This window comes from Antechinus flavipes, chromosome 5 (genome assembly GCF_016432865.1).
Source record: "Antechinus flavipes isolate AdamAnt ecotype Samford, QLD, Australia chromosome 5, AdamAnt_v2, whole genome shotgun sequence".
NCBI classification, from domain to species: domain Eukaryota; kingdom Metazoa; phylum Chordata; class Mammalia; order Dasyuromorphia; family Dasyuridae; genus Antechinus; species Antechinus flavipes.
Window position 1 is genome coordinate 240,320,611 of NC_067402.1, and position 19,205 is coordinate 240,339,815.

Consider the following 19,205-nt stretch of genomic DNA (forward strand, 5'->3'; position numbering starts at 1 on the left):
CATCCCCTCAAACATTCTGCATTATCTTTCTCTGTCATTTTAGCCAATCTGACAGGTGTGCAGTGGTATCTCAGAGTTGTCTTAATTTGCATTTCTCTGATTAATAATGACTTGGAGCATCTTTTCATATGGCTAGAAATAGTTTCAATTTCTTTGCCTGAGAATTATTTGTTCATATCCTTTGACCATTTATCAATGGGAGAATGACTTTGATTTCTTATAAATTAGAGTCAATTCTCTATATATTTTGGAAATGAGGCCTTTATCAGAATCTTTGACTGTAAAAATGTTTTCCCAGGTTTTTGCTTTCCTTCTGATCTTGTCTGCATTAGTTTTGTTTGTACAAAAACTTTTGAATTTGATATAATCAAAATTTTCTATTTTGTGATCACAAAATGACCTCTTTTTTGGTCATAAATTCCTTTCTCTTCCACAGGTCTGAGAGGTGAACTATCCTGTGTTCCTCTAATTTATTTATAAATCTCATTCTTTATGCCTAGGTCATGAACCCATTTTGACCTTATCTTGGTGTGGGTCAATGCCTAGTTTCTGCCATACTAGTTTCCAATTTTCCTAGCAATTTTGTCGAACAGTGAGTTCTTATCCCAAAAGCTGGGGTCTTTGGGTTTGTCAAACACTGGAGTACTAAAGTTTTCTACTGTTTTGTCCTTTGAACCTAACCTATTCCACTGATCAACTAATCTATTTCTTAACAAATTCAAAATGGTTTTGTTAAATGCTGTTTTAGATTTTAGATCTGGTACAGGTAGGATACCTTCATTTGATTTTTTCCATTAATTCCCTTGAAATTCTTGACCTTTCGTTTTTCCATATGAACTTTGTTGTTATTTTTTCTGGTCATTAAAATAGTTTTTTGGGCGTCTGATTGGTATAGCGCTAAATAAATAGATTAGTTTAAGTAGTATTGTCATCTTTATTATATTTGTTTGCCCTATCCAAGAGCATTTAATATTTTTTTAATTGGTTAGATCAGACTTAATTTGTGTGGAAAGTGTTTTGTAGTTTTGCTCATAAAGTTTCTGATTTTCCCTTGGCAGATAGATTCCTAAGTATTTTATACTATCAGTAGTTACTTTAAATGGAATTTCTCTTTGCAACTCTGACTGTTGGATTTTGTTAGTGATATATAAGAATGCTGATGACTTATGTGGGTTTATTTTGTATCTGCAACTTTGCTAAAGGTGTGGATTGTTTCTAATAACTTTTTAGTAGAATCTCTGGGGTTCACTAAGTATACCATTATTATCAGCAAAGAGTGATAATTTGGTTTCCTCATTGCCTACTCTAAATCCTTTAATAGCTTTCTCAACTCTTATTGCCAAAGCTAGCATTTCTAATATGATATTGAATAGTAATGGTGATGGTGGGCAACCTTGTTTTACTCCTGATCTTATTGGGAATGGTTGCAGTTTTTCCCCATTACATATGATGCTTACTGATGGTTTTAAATAGATACTACTGATTATTTTGAGGAAAAGTCCATTTATTCTTATATTCTCTAGTGTTTTTAACAGGAATGGATGTTGGATTTTATCAAATGCTTTTTATGCATCCTATTGAGATGATCATATGGTTTTTGTTAATTTGGTAGTTAATATGGCCAATTATATTGATAGTTTTCCTAATATTGAACCAGCCCTGCATTCCTGGTATAATTATTCCTTCACTTTAAAGCCAGAACTAACAATGTGTGAGTAAAACTTTTGGCTAAATAAATACTTTTGAGGGAAAGAAAACTAAATATGAAAATTTGTATTTATTTTTTTCTTTGATATGTATTGAAGATAGTACTTGAGTTTCACTATATAAGGTCCCAAGAATTTAGAAATTCAGTACAGAGTAAATGAAGGGATCTATAGCTATATATATGCACATATAAATATATATATGTATGTATGAATGTATCTATACACATCATTTGTAATCATGGTCCCAACTCATTGCTTTCTTTAAATTCTCCTGGTGCATGATACAATATTCCTTCTTCAAGAAATCTTGGAGCACTGGCTTCAAAATAAGAAAAATTAAGTGCCACGTTAATAATCTTGGGAAAAGAAGGAAAACAAAGAAGCTGAGCTGACTGGAGTTACGAAGTTATTTTAGTGATTGTAACTGTGAATGTAAATGAGATGAACTCTCCCCAAAACAGAAGTGGATAGCAGACTGGATTAAAAGAGGATCCTACAATATGTATGTGGGCATAAAAACCTCGAATCAAATGAAGAAAAGCAGAAAAAGGAAATGCATTTTTTTCAGATCATGAATCAAAACTCACTTGCAATAAATAGACAGGAGAAAACAGGCCAATTTAATATACAATTTAATTGGAAATTAAATAATCTAATCCTAAAGAATAAACTGGTGAAACAACAAATCATGCACACAATCAGTAACTTCAGTCAAGGAAATGGCAGAATTTGTGGGATGCAATCAAAGTGGTTATAAGGGAAATTTTATATCTCTATCTGCTTACTTGCATAAAATAGAGAATGAGAAGGTTCAATAAATTGGGCTTACAAACAAAAAAGCTAGAAAAAATAAAAATTAAAAAACCTTAATTAAATACCAAATTTGTAATTCTGAAAATAAAAGGGGAGATTATAAAATTGAAAATAAGAAAACAGAACAGAGAGAGCAGAAGATAAGAAAATAAGAATTAGTGAATTAATAAAAACTGAGTTGGTTTAATGAAAAAAAGAAAAACAATTACTTAATTTGATTAGAAAAAGAAAAGAATAACATTAAATTGTTAATCTAAAAAAATGAAAAAGGAGAGCTTTCCACCAAATGAAGAGGAAATTAGAGCAACAATTAGGAATTATTTTGTCCAATTATATGCCAATAAATTTTATACTCTAAGTTAAATGGAGAAATATTTACAAAAATATAGATTGCCCTGGGTAAGAGAAGTAGAAATAAATTACTTAAATAGTCCCATTTTAGAAAAAGAAATAGAATAAGCTATGTGATTAATATCACCTTCCTAGGAAGAAATCTTCAGGACCAGATGGATTTAGGAATTCTTTTTTTTTTCTTTAAGTAAAATAAATCCTTATCTTTAAGCTTTATAAATATTGTATTTAAATTAAAGAAATATATTTATGTAAGATCAACACAGAAGGAACTTTAGAGATAATTTTATAAAAATTTGATTGTACAATGAGACAATGTGTCTTTGACAATAAAGTGAATCAACGGCAGAGATGAATATGGAGGTCATCCACAGCTATCAGTATAATGTTTGTCCCATTTTGTTTTATATTTTGGGTTTTTGTAATTATAAGTGAAACACAAAAGTTCATGCTTTATAATTATATAAATTTTAATTTGGATCTTTTGACAACAAAATTTATCGTAGTCATTGTAAAGAGCTACTACATTTAAAGAATATTATGATTAGTATATTAATTTACCCGAGGTTCACAACATTTTAATGGAATAAAAAATGTTTGCAATCCCTGTTTATATGATCCTAGAATCTCAGAGCTAGAAAGACCCCCCCCAGGGTCATTCATTCATTTTTTTTTTATTTTTTATTATAGCTTTTTATTTACAAAATGTATGTGTTGGAATCCTTACAAAGTGTTATCTCATTAGGGTTGACAGAGACAATAATTTTTAATTTAGCATGGTACTTAGCAAATTCTCTAATGTAGTTAAGTACTCATTGGAGTTCACAAGTACGGGAGATTCACTTTGTGAATACATACCTCCCTTAATCCCTCCTTTGGAGAAGTCAACCTTTTACACCCAGCATAAATAGTTTCAGTGAGCCAGTCAGAGCCAGTTCAGAAGAAGCCCACTCTCGGAGGTGCAATCAGATTCATTCATCCCATCTCACACTACTGTGGTGGCTGGCCTCCTGCACTCCCCACTGAGACAAAGGCTCACCTGAAAGACTCTCCAGAAAGCTGTCCAGCCCCAGGCAAGGAGACAAGACTCAGAAGGAGCACTCTGGGAGATTGAAAGCCCGAAGCCCTATCTCGGAGGCAAGACAGATTCATTCCAACTTTCACCTTGGTGCTGGCTGGAGACATTTGGAAGAGAAGCCAAAGCTGGCAGAGGCAAAAGATTAGGGGCAAAAGCTCTTAGAACCAAAGAGAGAGATAGGTCTCTAAGAAAACTAAATAAACGCTATTTTGGAGGAAGCAATAAAAGATCTGAACTTTTAACACCTGGCTGCATTTGGAGTGATTATTATTTTCAATTGAAACTAAGGCTGCCTCCAGAGAACCTCCCCCAAGAAACCTGCTCCCAGAGAACCATTTTATATTATAAAAAAGAACACCACGCATATATATGGGTAGTTTTTCAACACGGACATTTGCAAAACCTTCTGTTCCAATTTGTTGGAAAAACAAATTTGTTCCTTCTACCCACATCCACTAGATGGCAGGTAGTCCAACACATATTAAATATTTTAAATACAATATATATACATAGTTATACAGTTATTTTGCTGCTCAAGAAAGATCAGATCAAGAAAGAAGATATAAAAATCTGAGAAGGAAAAAAATGCAAGCAAATAATAACAAAAATAGTGGAAATAAGCTGTGGTCCACAGCCATTTCCCATAGTTTTCTCTCTGAGAGTACCTTATTCATTTTATCACTGAACAATTGGAACTGGTTTGGATCATGGCATTGTTGAAGAGAGCCACATCCATCAGAACTGATCACCATATAGTACTGTTGTTGAAATGTATTAATGATCTCCTGCTTCTGTTTATTTCACTTAGCATCAGTTCAGGTAAGTCTCTCTGGACGTCTCTGAAATCATCCTGCTGGTCATTTCTTACAGAACAATAATATTCCATAACATTCATATACCATAATTTATTCAGCCGTTCTCCAACTGACAGGCACATTGCATTCAATATCCAATTTCTAGCTACTACAAACAGGGCTGCTACAAACATTTTTGAACATACAGGTCCCTTTCCCTTTTTTAAGATCTCTTTGGGATATCACTGCTGGATCAAAGGGTATGGAACAGTTTGATGACTTTTTGAGCATAGTTTCAAATTGCTGTCCAGAATGGTTTGGATTAGTTCACAATTCCAACAGCAATGTATCAGTGTCCCAGTTTTCCCACATCCCCTGCAACATTCGTCATTATCTTTTCCTATCAAAGCTAATCTGAGAGGTTTGTAGTGGTATCTCAGAGTTGTCTTAATTTGCATTCCTGTGATCAATAATGATTTGGAGCACTTTTTCATATGACCAGAAAAAAGTTTCCATGTCTTCATCTGAAAATCGTCTTCATATTCTCTGGCCATTTATCAGTTGGAGAATGGCTTGATTTCTTATAAATTTCAGTCAATTCTCTATATATTTTTGAATGAGACATTTTTCATAACCTTTGACTATAAAAATGTTTTTCCAGTTTATTGCTTCCCTTCTAATATTGTCTGCATTAGTTTTGTTTGTACAAAACCATTTTAACTTAATATAATCAAAATTTCTATTTTGTGATCCATAAAGATCTCTAGTTCTTCTTTGGTCACAAATTCCTTCCTCTTCCACAAGTCTGAGAGGTAAACTATCCTATATTCTTCTAATTTATTTATAATCTCATTCTGTATGTCTAGATCATGAAACCATTTTGACCTAATCTTGGTGTATGGTGTAAAGTGTGAGTCAAAGCCTAGTTTCTGCCATACTACTTTCCAATTTTCCCAACAGATTTTGTCAAATAGTGAATTCTTATCCCTAAAGGTGGGGTCTTTGGGTTTGGCAAACACTACATTGCTATAGTTAATTGACTATTTTGTCCTATATACCTACCTAACCTATTAATTGATCAACTAGTCTATTTCTTAGCCATTACCAAATGGTTTTGGTGACCACTGCTTTATAATATAATTTTAGTTCAGGTACAGCTAGGCTACCTTCATTTGATTTTTTTTTTTCATTAGTTCCCTTGAAATTCTGGACCTTTTGTTCTTCCAGATGAATTTTGTTATTTTTTTCCTAGGTCATTAAAATAGGTTCTTGGGAATATTGACTAGTAATGGTGATGATATTGGGCAACCTTTTTTCACTCCTGATCTTATTGGGAATGGTTTCAGTTTATCCCTATTATTTATAATGTTTACTGATGGTTTCAAATAGATGCTAGTGACTATTTTAAGGAAAAGTCCATTGATTCTTTTGCTCTCTTGTGTTTTTAATAGGAATGGGTGTTGGTTTTCATCAAATGCTTTTTCTTCATGTATTGAGATCATCATATGGTTTTTGTTAATTTAATTCTTGATATAGTCAATCATGTTAATAGTTCTCCTTATACTGAACCAATCAGGCATTCCTGGCATAAATCCTATTTGGTCATGGTGTATTATCCTGAGGATGATTTTCTGTAATCTTTTTGCTAATGTTTTGTTTAATATTTTTTGCATCAATATTCATTAGGGATATTAGTCCATAATTTTCTTATTCTGTTTTTGTCCTCCCTGGTTTAGGTATCAGTACCATGTCTGTGTCATAAAAGGAATTTGTTAGAACTCCTTCATTCTCTATTTTTTCAAATAGTTTATATAGCATTGGAGTTAATTGTTCTTTAAATATTTGGAAGACTTCATGATTTTTTCTTAGGGAGATGATTATTAGCTTGTTCTATTTCTTTCCCTAAAATGAGTCTGTTTAAGCAATAACTCTACCTCTCTTAATCTGGGCAGCCTATATTTTTTAAAGGTACTCATTGATTTTGCTTAGGTTATCAAGTTTGTTGGCATAAAGTTGAGCAAAGAAACTCCTAATTATTGCTCTAATTTCCTCTTCATTAGTGACAAGTTTTCCCTTTTAATACTAACAATTTGATTATCATCTTTCCTTTTTCTAATCAAATTTGCCAAAGCTTTATCTATTTTGTTGGGTTTTTATATAAAACCAACTCTTAGTTTTATTTATTAATTCAATATAATTATTTTACTTCCAGCTTTATTTATCACTCCTTTTATTTTTAGAATTTCAAGTTTAGTGTTTGATTGAGGGGGGTTAATTTGCTCTTTTTCTAGCTTTTTTAGTGGCAAACCTAATTCATTCTCTCTATTTTATGCAAGTAAGCCTCTAGAGATATAAAATTTCCCTTATTATCTCTTTGGTTGCATTCCACAAATTTTGGGGTGTTGCCTCATTGTCATTCTCTTTGGTGAGATTATCAATTGTATTTGTCATTTGCTTTTTCACCAATTCATCCTTTAGGATCAGATTATTTAGTTTCCAAATATTTTTTGGTCTCTTTTCCCTGGCTTTTTATTGATGCAGTTTTTATTGCATCTTAATATGAAAAGAATGTATTTAGTATTTCTCCCTTTCTCATTCGAATTTAAGATGTTTATATCCTAATATAAGGTCAATTTTCGTATAGTGACGACAAGAAAGTGTACTCCTTTCTGTCTCCATTCAGTTTTCTCCAAAGATCTATCATACCTAACTTTTTTTAGTGTTCTAATTATCTCATTAATTTCTTTCTTATTTATTTTGTAGTTTGATTTTTCTAGTTCTGAGAGCACAAGGTTGACATTTTCCACTAGTATACTTTTGCTGCCTGTTTCTTCTTGCAGCTCTCTTAACTTCTCTTTTAGGAATTTAGATGCTATATGACTTATGGGCACTACTTGCCTCTTTAGAATCCCTTCCTCCCTCTTAGAGTCCCTTCTCCTTTCTTAAACCTTTTCCCTACTATTTCTGTATTCCCTTCTATTTAGCCTACTTCTCTTTTTAAATTTTCTCTCCCACTTTTCATTGGGTTAGGAGAAGTTTCCTCTGTAAACCAAATATGTCTAATGTTTTCTGAGTCAAATCTGATGGGAGTAAGATTCACACAATGTTCTTACCCCTTTTTTCTTTCCCTCAGTTATATGTTTCCTTTGTCTCTTCATGAGATACAGTGTTCCTCTTTTTATCTCCACTTTTCTCTTTTTCTGTTACAATCTCCTTTCCACCTTTAATTCCTTTTTTATATAATAACAGTAAATTCAAATTGTATATTTACTCTTTATGTATACCCATAACAGAAATGCAGTTCTCAAGAGTTCTTTTTCTTTTTTATGCTTCTCTTGAATTTTATGTTTAGATGTCAATTTTTTTTTTGTTTAGCTCTCATTTTTTTCATTAGAAATAAATGGAATTCACCTATTTCATTGAATGTCCATCATCTTTCCAGGAAGAAAATGCTCAGTTTAGCTGGGTAATTTATTCTAGGCTCATTTCAAGTTCCTTTGACTATTAGAATATCAGTGTCTAGGTCTTTTGATCCTTTACATATGCATGCTGCTAGATACTGTGTAATTCTTATTATGGCTTCTCAGTATTTGAATTTTTTGCTGGATGCTTGTAGTATTTTTCCTTGGCCCTATAGTTCTGGAATCTAGCTACACTATTCCTTACAGTTTTAATTTTGGGACCTCTTCAGCGGGTATTCAATGAATTCTTTCAATGGCTATTCATTATCTATGCTATCCTTTAGCAAGGTAAGCTCTTTTAATTATAACAGTTTTTGCTTTTGGTTGATCTGAGATAAGAATGGCTATCCCTGAATTTTTTTACTTCACCTGAAGCATAGTAGATTCTGTTCCATCCTTTTACCTTTACTCAGTATGTATCACCCTGCTTTAAATATCTTTCCTGTAAAGAACATACTGTAGGATTCTGGCTTTTAATGCAGTCTGCTATACACTACTTTATGGGAGAGTTTGCCCCATTCACATTTATGGTTTCCTGCCATTTTATTATCCCCAGATTATCCTTTTCTCTTTCCTTTCTCCCTTACCCCCCTCCTCAGTATTAAACTTATAGGCACCTCTTGCCTCACAAAGCCCTCCCTCTTTAGAATCCCTCCCTCCTCCTTAGAGTCCCTCCCTCTTCCTTAAACCTTTCCTCTACTATTTCTGAATTCCCTTCTATTTAGCCTACAGCTTCCCTTTTTGCTTTTCCCCTCCTACTTTTCAATGGGGTGGGAGAAGTTTCTCTGTAAACCAAATAGGTCTAATAGTTTTTCTTTGAGCCAAATCTGATGAGAGTAAGATTCACACAATGTTCATCCCCTTCCCTTCTTTCCCTCAGATAAAATAGGTTTCCTTTGCCTCTTCATGAACTATAGTTTCCTTTTTTTCAGTTAATTTTTTTTTCTTTTTCTGGTGCAATCTCCTTTCCACCTTTAGTTCTATTTTATATTGACAAATATTTTCTGCTATTTCACCTCAAATCTCTACCTTTCTTTGTTTCCTTCAAATTCAGCTTAAATCTTGCATTCTTTCTGAAGGTTTTTTTTTGTTTGTTTGTTTCACCCCTGCCACCATACCCATGAATTTCTTTCCTCTGAGTCACTTAAAGAAAAACATTGCTACTGTCTCATATGTACACCTCTTGCTGCTTGTCCTTTGTTTTCAAAGAAAATCAAAATATCAAGGGAAACAATTTCACTTAAATAAAAATATTAAGTACAAAACTAATACATTCTCATAATTTATACTTTGTTCTTTCTATTTTTCAGAATAAAATCCAACTCCAATCTTTTTTTTAAAGTAAATTTTACTATTAGAACCTGGCTTATAATTTAGTAAATGGAGAAAGGGGGAAGTAGATTGGATCTTTGATGCCATGTTATTTTTTGGGTGAGGAAAGGACATCATTTGCTCTTAAACTACTTTCAGATTTTATATGAGGGGAATAAGAATGGTGTAACATTGTCAGCTGATATTTTTGAAGATTCATGATATACTGCTTTGAAGATTTAGATGATGGCAAGAAGTGAAGAGCTCTCTATTAGTCATGACTTATTGCAATGATATTCAGTGTTCTGCTCCTCGCACAAATTGTACTGTTAAAGCTGCATTTGGGAGCCAGGGTTTCCCAGGGCAAGGTAGGACTGCTTGCTACTTGCTACTGCAAGGTAGCAGCAAAGTGACTGCTGCCAAACAATTTAAGGACAAATAATGCAAATATCATATAAACTGGAAAAATAGGCAAAAGAGCCATAAATTTCTCTTTTACAGTAAAAATATAGTATTTGTACGTAAGTTAGGAAAAAGTAAAAAAGAAGGAAAATCATTGACCAATTTTTCAAATGAATATTGATGCAAAAATTTTAAATAAAATACTACTAGCAAGGGGATTACAACAATATATCACAATGATCATAAACTCTAGCGAGATAGGATTTATACCAGAAATGAAGAGCTAGTTCAATATGAAGGAAACTATCAGCATAATCGATCAAATCAATAACAAAACCAACAGAAATCATATTACAATATCAATAGATTCAGGGAAAAAAACTTTTGACAAAATATTTCATTTAATTTTGTCAAAATTGCTAAAAGCTAAAAGCACCAGGAATATACAGAGATTTATATGTCATGAGGATAATAAGCTAGATGCCTTCTCAATAGTTCTGGGGAGTGATTATTATTCAGTATCATACTAGAAATACCAGTTACAGCAAGAAGAAAACAAAAAGAAATTGAAGAAATTAGAATAGGTAATGAGGAAATAAAACTTTTGGTTTAGAGAATCAACTAAAAAACTACTTAATATAACAACTTTAACAAAGTTGAAAGATAAAAAAATAAACCCACAAAACCTATGAACATTTCTATATATTATCAGCAAAGTCCAGCAACAAGTAATAGAAAGACAAAATCCATTTAATTGGAAACAAAATAATGGAAGTCTACCTGCCAAGACAAATCCAGGAACTATCTGAACACAATGATAAAAGACTTTCATGTAAATAAAGTCAAATCTAAACTGAAAACATATCAGTAGTTTGTGGATAGGATAAACCAAAATAATAAAAATGAATTAAACTATTAAAAATTTATTTATTCATTAGAAAATTTTTTTAAAAAAATCATCAGCAAGAAAGGTCAAGAAGATCAAGATAATAATGTAAAAAATGCAAAGGAAGGTGGTCTAGCAATATGAGACCTAAAACTTTATGATAAAGAGATAATAATCAAAACTATCAGCTAAGAAATAGAGGGTGAATCAATGGAATAGGTGAGGTCTAAAAGACAAAGCCACATATGATCATGATAAAGACTGCTTCTAGAACAAGGAATCACTTGACAAAAAGTGCTGGGAAAACTGGAAACAATATGGCAATAATTTAGACCAATATCTTATTAAGATAAGCTCAAAATAGATATATGATTTTGACATAAATTGTTTCAGCAAGTTAGCTTAGCAAGCAAAAATTTATCTATTAAATTGGTGGAAATTGGTGAATTTATGATTTTTTAAACGATGTCTCACACAAACAAAACCAGTGCAACCAAGAATTAGAAAGAAAGCAGAATACTGAGAAACAATCTGTAGAAAATTCTCTGGTAAAGGTCTCATTTCTCAAATATATTAACAACTGAGTCAAAACATTTTAATTGTAGCAAATTTCTTTTATTTTTAATAAACATTGCTTTATGAATCATGTTAGGAGAGAAAAATCAGAACACAAGGGAAAAATCATGGGAGAGATTAAAAAAAAGTGAACATAGTATGTGTTGATTTATATTCATTCTGCTTAATCTTTTTCTGGATGAAGATGGCATTTTCTATCCAAAATCTATTGGGATTGCTTTGGCTCACTGAATCACTGAGAAGAATCAAGTCTTTCATAGTTTATCATCACACATTTTTGCTGTTATTGTGTACAATGTTTTACTGGTTTTACTTGTTTCACACATCAGTCATGTAATCTTTCCAGGACTTTCTATAATCAGCTTTTTCATTTTAAAAAATAAAACAATAATATTCCATTACCTTCATGTACCATAACTTGTTCAGCCAATACTCAATTGATAAGCATCCACACCTTTTCCAGTTCTTTGCAAACACAAAAAGAGGTATTACAAACATTTTTGCATGTGTGGATCCTTTTCACTCCTTTATGATGGGTTATTGATTCAGTAATAGCACTCTGGGTCAAAGGGTATGCAGGTTTATAGCCTCATGGGCATAGTTTCAAATTGCTCTCCAGAAGGGTTGAATCATTTCACAATTCATTAGTGTCCTACTTTTCCCACATCCTGTCCAACATTTTTCATTATCTTTTCTTGTCATCTTAGCCAATCTGAGAGGTGTGAGATAGTACTTCAGAATTATTTTAATTTGCATATCTCTAGTCAATAGTGATTTATGATATTTTTCATATAATTGTAAATGGTTTTAATTTCATCATCAGAAAATTGTTCATATCCTTTGAACATTAATCAATTGGGGAATGGCTTGTAGTCTTACAAATTGGAAACAATTATTTATATATTTTATCAAAAATAATGGTTTGTAAAGATTTTTTCTCAGCTTTTTACTTTCCTTTTAATCTTTTTTCTGTTGGTTTTGTTTGTGCAAAAACTTTAATTTAATGTAATCAAAGTTGTCCACTTTTTCTTTCATAACATTCTCTACTTCTTTGATCATAAATTTTTCCCTTCTCCAAAGATTTGTCCCTTGTTCTAATTTGTTTATGGTACCATTCTTTTTGCCCAAATTTTGTATCTATTTTGACCTTATTTTGGTGTGGGCATTGAGATGTAGGTTTGTTCCAAGTTCTGACATATTATTTTCTGGCTTTCCCAGCAATTTTTGTCAAATAGTAAGCTGGAATCTGGGGGTTTATCCACTACTAGAATACCTATATTAGAATATAGAATATATAGAATTCTTGTAGGTCTTCATTATTGAATCATGTGTATCTAATCTATTCCACTGATCCACCACATCATTTCTTAGCAAGTACCAAATGATTGTGATTACTGCTGCTTTATATTATAGTCTTAGATTTGGTACTCCTAAACCACCATCCTTTGTATTTTTTTATTAATATCTTTGGTATTTTTGACCTTTTGTTCTTCAAATTAATTTTGTTATTTTTTCTAGTTCAATAAAATAATGTTTTGGCAATTTGAATAGTATGGCACTCAACAAGTAAAACAATTTAAGCAGAATTTTCATTTTTATTATATTCGCTTAGCCTAGCTGTGAACAATTGATATTTTTTTCAATTGCTTAAATCTGATTTTATTTGTGTAGGAATTGTTTTGTAATTGTGTTCATATAATTCTTGGGTTAATTGAGGCAGATAGGCCACAAAGTATTTTATTTTGTCTACTGTAATTTTAAATGAACTTTATCTCTTGCTGATGAGTTTTGTCAGCAGTTTATAGAAATGCTGATGATTTTGGGGGGGTTTATTTATCTGACAACTTTGCTAAAGCTGTGAATTGCTTCCAGTACATTTTTAGATGACTTTCTAGAATTCTCTAAGTATGTCATTGTATCCTATGCAAAGAGTGATGGCTATTTTCCTCATTGCATATTCTAATTCCTTTAATTTCTATTTGTTTTCTTATTGATAAAACCAACATTTCTAATACAATCTTGAATAATAGTTGGGATAATGGGCATCCTTGTTTCACCCCTGCATTGAGAATACATCCAGCTTCTCTCCATTACAAATAATGTTTGTTGTTGGTTTTAAATATACTGTTTATTATTTTAATGAAAGTTCCCTTATTTTGTCAAAGGCTTTTTCTGCATCTATAGATATTATCATATGATTTTTGTTGGTTTTGATATTAATACAGTCAATTATGGAAATACTTTTTCCAATATTGAAGTAGCCCTGCATCCCTGGTATAAATCCTACTTGGTCATGGTGTGTTATCCTGGGAATAACTTGCTGTAATCTCCTAATATTTTATTTAAGATTTTTGCATTAATATTCATTAGGGAGATTAATTTATAATTTTCTTTCTCTGTTTTGGCCCTTCCTGGTTTAGGTATCTATGTCATATTTATTTCATTTATGTCAGAAGAAATTTAGCATTTCTCTCTCCTTTATCTATTTTTTCAAATAATTTACATTGCATTGGAATTAATTTTTCTATAAATGGTTGGTAGAATTCAGTTGTGAATTTATCTAAATTCACTATCTGGAGGGTTTTTTTTTAAGGAAGTTCATTTAATGACTTGTTCAGTTTTTTTGATTTGCTTTTTGAAACTCCTTTAAGTTTCACAATTTCTACTATGGTGTTTAATTGAGAGTTTTTAATTTGATTTTTTTCTAGCTTTTTTAGTTGTGTGCCTAATTCATTGATCTCCCTTTTCTCTATTTTATTTATGTAGCTATTTAGAGATACAAAATTTCCCCTAGGAATTGTTATGGCTGCATCCCATAGGTTTTGATATGTTTTCTCATTATTGTCATTTTCTTGGATGAAATTTTGGATTGTTTTTGTAATTTGTTGTTTGACCCACTCATTCTTTAGAATTAAATTATTTAATTTCCATTTTGTTTTAAGCTTATTTTCCCCTCATTCTTTATTGAATGGAATTTTTATTTCATTGTGGCCTGAAAAGAAAGAATTTATTGTTTCTGTCTTTTTGCATGTGATTGTGAGGTTTTCATGCCCTAATCTTTAATAATAATGGGGATAATGGACATCCTTGTTTCATTCCTGATCTCGTTGGGAATGCATCCAGCTTCTCTCCATTACAAATAATTCTTCCTGTAAGTTTTAGATAGAATGCTCATTATTTTAAGGAAAACTCCCTTTATCCCTCTGCTCTCTAGTGTGTGTGTTTTTTTTTAAATAGAAATGGATACTGTATTTTGTCAAAAGTCTTTTCTGCATCTGTTGAGATTATTGAATGATTTTGGTTGGTTTTGATATTATATAGTTAATTATAGTAATATTTTTTCTGATATTGAACCAGTCTTGCTTCCCTGGCATAAATTCTACTTAGATATGCCATAATATTTTGGGGAATAACTTGCTGTATTTTTTTTCTTAATATTTTATTTAAGATTTTTGCATCTATATATTCATTTTTTCTCATTTTTTTGTGTAGGTGCCATACACTGCTGAGGGAAAAAAACATATTAATTTCTTTTTTTTAATTCAATTTTCTCCAGAGGTCTACCATATTTTGATTTTCTAGGATCCTCTTAAGCTCTCTGATTTATTTCTTGTTTATTTTGTGGTTAGATTTATCTGATTCTGAGAGGAGAAAGATAAGGTCCCCCATTAGAATCATTTTGCTGTTTACTTTTTCCTGTAATTGGCTTAAAATATTCTCTAGAAATTTGTCTTCTCTACTACTTGGTGCATACACATTTAGTAGAATTACTATTTCATTATTTATTATGCCTTTTTTTCAAGATGTATTTTCCCTCCTTAGCTCTCTTAATAAGTTCGAGTTTTACTTTTACTTCATCTGAAATCATAAGTGTTATTCTTGCTTTTTTTTTACTTCAGTAAAAAGATAAATTCTGTTCCCACCTTTTATCTTTATTCTGTATGTGTCTCTCTTTCAAAGGTGTTTCTTGTAAACAACATATTGTAGGATTCTGTTTTTTGACCCATTCTGCTATTTGCTTATGTTTTATGGGAGAATCCATCTAATTCACATTCACAGTTATAATTACTATCTCTGTATTGTGCTCCATCCTATTTTCTATCCTGTATTTACTTTTGTTCTCTCTTTCCATTCTGTCCTTTTTCATGCCATTCTATCCACTATCGGATCTCCTATAACCTCTCCCCCTTCTCTTACTGCCGCCCATCCACTACCTTATCTTCTATCAACTTTTCCCCACTTTTACATTTTCCCCTAGTATTTCTGCTCTCCCTTTTATCCTGTCCCTCACTTTTGTTTTCTTCTTTCTCCTCCTACTTCTTTATAAGTTTAAATAAATTTCAATACGCAACTGAATGTTTAAATTATGCTCCTTGAAAACTAATACTGATGAGATTCAGCTTCAGACAATTCTCATTCCTCTCCCTTTCCCTTCTAAATTGTAATAAGCCTTTTGCCACCAGCCATTATACCTCCCCTTTCCTCTTTTTTCCAGAACAGACTTCATTCCACTTCTTAATGTCTTTTTCTTTGAGATTGTCCCACTTGAGTTCATTCACAACCACATTCTCAGTCCTTTTGATGTTCCTCCCTGCCCAAGTGACAAATACAGTTCACAAGAGTTACAGATATTGTTTTCCCACCTAGGGTTGTAAACAGTTTAATTTTAAAATATTTAAATATATACTTTCTTCTTTTTAATTTTCTATGGTTCTCATGAATCCTGTATTTTTAGATTAAATTGTTGTTAAGTTCTGATTTTTATTCAATAGAAATGAGTGAATATTTTTTACTTCACTGAGCCTCCATCTCCTCCCCTGAAAGAAGATGCTGAATCTCTCTGGGTAATTGATTCTTGGTTGTAACCTCAGGTCTTTTGCATTCTGGAATGCAGTATTCCAGAGCCTCTTATCCTTTATTGTAGAAGCTATCTGATCCTTGGTAATGCTGAATGTTATGTCTTTTGTCTAGCAGCTTGCAGTAATTTTTCCTTGAGGTCATAGTCTTGGATTATTGCATTTATGTTCCTTGGAGTTCTCTTTGTGGGATTTCTTTCCAGAGGTGGTCAATGGATTCTTTCAATGAGTATTCCCCACTCTGTTTCTAGAATATTGTGTCAGTTTTCCTTAATGATCTCTTGTAGAATGCTATCAAGACTCTTTTTTGAGTCCTGGTCTTCAAGTAGGCCAATAATTTTTCACTTGTCTCTTCTGGACCTATTTTCCAAGTTGGCTCTTTTGCCAATGAGGTATGCCATATTTTCTTCCATTTTTTTATTCTTTTTAATTTATTTGCCCGATTTGGCTATCTCAGAAAGCCAATAGATTCTCTTTGCCCTCTTCTGGTTTTTAATGTGTGATTTTCTTCAATGATCTTTTGTATCTCTCTTTTTTTCATTTGGTTTATTCTACTGTTTAAGAAGTTGTTTTCTTCAGATAATATTTTTCTTCCTTTTTCAAATTCTTTTTCAAACATGACTTATGCATACCTCTCTTTTTTCTCATTTTTTTCTTCTATCTCTTTTGTTTGCCTTTTGAAGTATTTTATGAGCATTTCCAAGAAGCCTCTTTGGGCTTAAGACCAATTTATATCACTCTTTGAAATATCTTCTCTGGATATTCTGTCCTCGTCTGAGTTTGTGTTTTGGTCTCCCTTTCATCACAGTATCTTTCTATGATCAAGGTTCTTTTCTGTTTCTTGCTCATTTTCTTTCCTGTTATTTTGGTATTTCCTTTTTTTTTTCTTTTCAGGTGAAGGTCTTCTCCTGAGATAGAGACTGCACTGTCTCAAGCTTCCTGTGCAGCTCTGAGCCTTACCTTTGAGCACAAGAGCCCCTTGTGTTTGTAGAGGTGGTTTTGCCTGTTCAATTCGGGAAACAGCCTCGTTTCCCAGAGTTTGTCTTTTGAATTGGGAATGTAAACTGCCCCACTGATTTGCTCTTCCACTAAGCCAGGATTAAGGGTCTTACTTTGGGATTTGCTGTGATTAACATCCTCTCACTGACTTTCCCAAAATCTTTCTGATTTGAACTCAACACCCTTTTCACCCCATCTACATTTTAAAAATAATTTTTCAGTGCATCGAGTGGTTTCACTCCATCAGATTTTGTCCAGACGTTTCATTTCAATTGGTTTTTGAGGGATACTAGGAGAGCTCAAGCAGCATCCTGACTTTATTCTACTATCTTAGTTCCAGTCCTAATTTAAAATTTTAAGAATACAAGCCATTCCATAAAGAACGAGATTATAAATAAATTAGAGGAACATAGGATAGTTTATCTCTCAGACTTGTGGAGGAGAAAGAAATTTGTGACCAAAGATGAACTAGAGACCATTACCAATCACAAAATAGAAAATTTTGATTATATCAAATTAAAAAGCCTTTGTACAAACAGAACGAATGCAAACAAGATTAGTAGGGAAGTAACAAACTGGGAAAACATCTTTACAATTAAAGGTTCTGATAAAGGCCTCATTTCCAAAATATATAGAGAACTGACTCAAATTTATAAAAAATCAAGCCATTCTCCAATTGATAAATGGTCAAAGGATATGAACAGACAATTTTCAGATGAAGAAATTGAAACTATTACCACTCACATGAAAGAGTGTTCCAAATCACTATTGATCAGAGAAATGCAAATTAAGACAACTCTGAGATATCACTACACTCCTGTCAGATTGGCTAAGATGACAGGAAAAAACAATGATGAATGTTGGAGGGGATGCGGGAAAACGGGGACATTGATGCATTGTTGGTGGAGTTGTGAACGAATCCAGCCATTCTGGAGAGCGATCTGGAATTATGCCCAAAAAGTTATCAAACTGTGCATACCCTTTGATCCAGCAGTGTTTCTATTGGGCTTATACCCCAAAGAGATACTAAAAAAGGGAAGGGGACCTGTATGTGCCAAAATGTTTGTAGCAGCCCTGTTTGTAGTGGCTAGAAACTGGAAAATGAATGGATGCCCATCAATTGGAGAATGGCTGGGTAAATTGTGGTATATGAATGTTATGGAATATTATTGCTCTGTAAGGAATGACCAGCAGGATGAATACAGAGAGGCTTGGAGAGACCTACATGGACTGATGCTAAGTGAGATGAGCAGAACCAGGAGATCATTATACACTTCGACAACGATATTGTATGAGGATGTATTCTGATGGAAGTGGATTTCTCTGACAAAGAGACTTAACTGAGTTTCATTGGAGAAATGATGGACAGAAACAGCTACACCCAAAGAAGGAATACTGGGAAATGAATGTGAACTATTTGCATTTTTGATTTTCTTCCCGAGTTATTTTTACCTTCTGAATCCAATTCTCCCTGTGCAACAAGAGAACTGTTTGGTTCTGCAAATATGTATTGTATCTAGGATATACTGCAACATGTTTAGCATATATAGGACTGCTTGCCATCCTGGGGGGGGGGGGAGGAGGGAGGGAGGGGAAAAAACGAAACATAAGTGATTGCAAGGGATAATGTCGTGTAGAAATTATCCTGGCATGGATTCTGTCAATGCGAAGTTATTATTAAATAAAATAAAATTTATTATAAAAAAAAAAAAAAGAATACAAGCCATTCCTCAAGTAATAAATGATTAAAATATATGAACAGGTAGTTTTCAAATGAAGAAATCAAAGCCATCTATAGTTATATGAAGAAATGATCTAAATCATTACTGATCAAATAAATGAATTGGAAGCATTCCTATTAGCTAATATTATAGAACAGGAAATGCTGAATATTCGAGAATATGTAAGGGAATTGGCTCATTAATGCATTGTTGATGGAACTGATCCAATTGATCTAATTATTTTTGTT